This window comes from Oratosquilla oratoria, chromosome 13 (genome assembly GCF_046742065.1).
Source record: "Oratosquilla oratoria isolate Oo_2021 chromosome 13, ASM4674206v1, whole genome shotgun sequence".
NCBI lineage: Eukaryota > Metazoa > Arthropoda > Malacostraca > Stomatopoda > Squillidae > Oratosquilla > Oratosquilla oratoria.
The window spans coordinates 27,180,624-27,185,623 of NC_134789.1; positions in this window are offsets into that span (position 1 = coordinate 27,180,624).

Sequence of the window (5,000 nt, forward strand, 5' to 3'; positions counted from 1 at the left end):
CCACATTTGCACCCAAATATCTAAAACTATCCACTTCCTCCAGTTGCTCTCCCTTAATGCTCACTTCCAGATTACTGCCACTTTCACCCCTTGTACATCTCATCACCTTACTTTTACCCACATTTATCTTTAGCTTTCTTCTATCACACACTCTCCCAAACTCTGTCACCAGCTTCCTCAATCCCTCCTCCGATCCTGCCACAAGCGCAGTGTCGTCCGCAAACAACAGCTGGCTCACCTCCCACTTTTCTCCATTTTCCTTAACCATCTCCAATCCCTGACCCACTACCCTTGCATTCACCTCTCGCACCACCCCATCCATGTATAAGTTGAACAGCCAGGGTGACATAACGCATCCCTGATGAAGTCCCACCTTTACCTCAAACCACTCACTCTCTCCATTTCTAATCCTGACACAAGCTCTACTACTCTCATAAAAACTCTTGACAGCTCCCAGAAGCTTTCCTCCTATCCCGTATACCCGCATAACCTCCCACAGTGCCTTTCTGTCTACCCTGTCGTAAGCCTTTTCCAGATCCATAAAGGCCCAGAAAACATCCTTCCCCTTACCTATAGCTTTCTCACATATCTGTCTTACCACAAAAACCTGATCTACACAACCTCTACCTGTCCTAAACCCACACTGTTCCTCACCAATTACTCCCTCTGTTCCTCTCCTAATCCTCTCAATCAAGATCCTCCCATAAGCCTTCCCAACTACACTTAACAAGCTAATCCCTCTGAAACTACTACATTCACACTTGTCCCATTTTCCCTTGTAAAGTGGAACTATACACGCACTCCTCCAGTCCTCTGGCACTCTACCTTCTCTCCAGCAAACATTAAATAACCTCACCAACCAGTCCACCATTACTATACCTCCTTTTTTAAGACATTCTGCATGGCATCCATCCAGACCAGGTGCCTTACCTGCTTTCATCATCTTGACTGCTGCCTTCACTTCATCCTTCCTTATTTCTCCTCCATTTTCCTCACTCATCACTCTCATTTTCTTAGCATTTCCCACTGCAGCTCTCTTTCCCTCCCTATCCTCCTTCACATTAAGCAACTCCCTAAAATATTCTGCCCATCTTCCCCTTACTGCCTTCTCCATTTTCATCTCTCCATCTGCACCTTTTACCTTTTCTTCCCCACTTGATTCGCCTCCTCTTCCTCTCCTAATTTCTTTCCAAAACATCTTTTTATTACTTTCAAAATTTTCTGTCATACTCTTACCCCATTTTACATCTGCTCTCCTCTTTGCCTCCTTTACCTTTTTCTTTACTTCTCTTTTCTTTTCCCTGTACGTCTCATATGACTCCCTCGTCCTACTTTGTAACCAATCTGTGAAAGCTCGCTTCTTCTCTTCTACAACCTTCTTCATTTCCTCATCCCACCATTCACTACCCTTCCTTCTATTTCCTCCTGACCTTCTTGTTCCACACACCATCTTTGCACACTTTGTGCCTCCCTCCTTGAACCATCCCCATTCCTCCTCCACACCTACCTCCACTCTATCCTTCACTCCCTCCCACTCCTTCAGCTTCCTCTTGTACTCCTTCTCCTTTTCCTCTTCGTTTAGAGCAGTGTTTCCCAACCTTTTTTGGCTGTGACCCTAAATCCACTCTTAACCTGGAGTCGCGACCCTCGTTTTGTTACTATGTGATCAGTAGAATCTTTACTTAGTCTTACTAAAGTAAACTTAGTAAAGCAAATCCGTTACATTAATCAAAATAAAAATGTCACAATATGTGAATTATTAACATATTTTTGTAAGACCCTCTGGCGACCCTCAAAAACACCCTCGCGACCCTAGTTTGGGTCGCGACCCTGGGGTTGGGAACCACTGGTTTAGAGAGTTCTCTCTAAGCACCTCCCTACCTTTTGTCCCTTTCCTCTTCCTCCATCTGTCCTCCACTCTCAACTTACCTTCCACCAGAAAATGATCTGATATTCCCCCACCCTCTCCCCTTAGCACATGTACATCTCTAACTCTTCCTATCATAATCCTATTTACCACTACATAGTCCATTAAAGCTCTATCTACCACCTTTCCCTCCACCACCCTCTCCCATGTGTACTTATGCTTGACTTTCTTCCGAAACACTGTATTTGCTATCATCAACTCTCTTTCTAGACACATTTCCACCATCAACTCTCCACTACGATTCTTTCCTGGAACTCCACATTTCCCAACCACTCCATCAATTGGCTCCTTTCCTACCCTAGCATTAAGGTCTCCCAGTACTATTACATTTACACTTCTCCCTAAACCCTCTATGCACTCATTTAAATCTATCCAAAAGGCCTCCCTTTCTTCTACATTCTTCTCATTGCCAGGCCCATATGCACTTACAAAAACCCACATCTCCTTTCCCAGTTTCACCTTCATCCACATTATCCTTGAGGAAACCTCCTTCCACTCCACTACACGTTTACCTATCTCTTCACTTACTAGTATAACCACCCCTTCCCTCCCTCGCCCTCTCTTCACTCCTGATAACCTCCCACTTACACTCCCAAACTTACAATCGCCCTTCCCTTTCAGCTTAGTTTCACTCAAAGCCAACACATCCATCTTTCTTCTCACAAACATACTACCTATCTCTTCCCTTTTACTCTCATCTGTACCACATCCACGCACATTAAAAGACCCAAACCTTAGGGTGCTGGACCGAGGCCCTCCAGCCCCTCTTATGCCTCTGCCTTTTTTCTAGGAATGTGCCATGTAGGGCTACAAGGAGAGGGATGCCTATTCCCAATCCCCGTCCCTTTTTTCTCGCCTCTTACGATCCAAGTGGGAATACTTGGTGGCAGTATTCTTTTCCCCCACCACAGGGAATTCCCCCACCATAGAAAAAGAAAATACTCAGAGAAATGGTACAGTATAGCAACAAGGGTTGGGGGACAGCATAACGGAGGGACAGTCGTAGTATAAAAGTGTCATCATTTTTCTATGAACAGAGTTTTCCTCTATCATAGACAAAATGATGTGTGGTTCTGGTCCGTAGGGGCGCCCCATATAGACCCTAAAGTATCGACTGCATGCTACTTTGCCACAGTAACAAGCAGCCAATACCCTAATCCTAGTTCACAGAATGCATGAACCTTTTAACTACCAAGCCCATGGTTGTTTTTGAGAAGGCTAGAATACTAAGAAGATAACTACGTAACTCTCTTTCAAGATCCGACGTCGAAGATTTAAGAACTAGCGTCACCTGATTCAACAACCAACAGAAGAACAGATCTGCCCGAGAGCTGAACAGACTGTGCATTAAACAAATGGAAGAACATGGGCAGACCAGAAATTATAGTAAACCTGTCGGACAAAGTGTTTGATAACATTGAGGTTGGTATGCTCAGGCTAGGCCTAAAAATTGCCATTAGTATACTAAAAATAATAAAAATATAGACCTACGAAAAGTTATAGATACAACGAGAGTAAATTCTTGCACGGCTACACGCAGAGATTAATGACTGCAGCATTGACAGAGCAACCCAGCCCCACTACACAGAGAAGGTACATGAGAAAACTCGGGAAACTGGCAAAAATCCCTGTCATTCAAATTACGCGTAATAATAATGAACACTATGGACTACGTCAACAAAATGGAAGACCTACTTAGTGATGAGAACACCTACGGTAAAACTACACTATAGAGTGAAACGAAAAACTTTACCAAACAAGCTAGAAGAATTCTTAGCAATTCAGAAGTAGATATAAATGCTACATCTACTACCCAACCTCCTACGTCCAGCTACCATATACTGACTACCAAAAACTCACAAAACAACATTCCCATGAGACTTGTATTATCAAGAATAGGAAGTGCACCACACAGGCTGGCAGGTGTTTTAGCTTAGATTGAACGCCCTTCATCCCAAGTGTAGCAGATCACAAAGCAATTGACCAACTCAGGAAAAAATCACGAATAATACCATCGACCTCGCGTAACTCCCCAAATACTTCATCTACCTAGTGCAGCTTTGCCTAGAGCTTAATCACTTCAAGCTCCAAAACAAATTCTTTCAACAAAAGTTTGGCATGGCCATGGGCTCAACCCTTAGCGCAGTCATTGCCAATAGATTCACGGAATTTTTAGAAGCAGGCTCGGTATATAGACGATGTCCTTATAATCACACACAAGAGATTCAGCATAAAAGAATTTTAAACATCACTCAACAGAGTAGAAACTTCATTCCAACTCACCTTGGAAAAATATGATGGCCGTACTCCATTCCTACACACATTTTCAAGCAAGGTAATCAGCTGGCATTCAAAGTATACAAAAAATAAATAAGTAAATAAATGATGATGATATGGTTTAACGTCACAATCTCACCCTATCGGAGGGTTAGGACGGTGCCCCTCACAGAGGACCTTGTAGAGTGAAATTTAATTAACCATTCCCTTGGTCCAACTTCACCAGTGGCAGGGTTCGAACCACCATCCCCTCGTCCTTCGCCACAATTAACGACGTCTTAAAAATAAACGAATAAATATATAAATAGATAAATAAATGAATAAATAAACAAATAAATAAATAGATAAATAAATAAATAAATAAATAAATAAATAAATAAATATATATATATATATAAATATATATATAAAATAAATAAATAAATAAATAAATAAATGAATAATATATAGAAATAATTTCTTATATTTTTACTCCCACCATAAATTAAGTATTAAAAGTGATATATTAATAGGATACTTTCTTAGAGCATTCAGAATCTGTGATGCTATATGTCTTGGCGAAGAGTGCTAGTACATCTATGAAGCATTCAACTAACGAAAGTTCCCGAATTCATCATCAAACAGTGCAAAAATAAAGTAGTAAAGGTAATGAGCAACTAAGAACAACGAAAAGTGCCAGCGATAAGAATGATAATTCCGACCAACAATGCCCACTCAACCTTTACCCGAACACAAACTCAGCTACATAGAAGTAGTATGACAGACCAGCGAGGCGATCAAAGAAAAGGAACAAAGA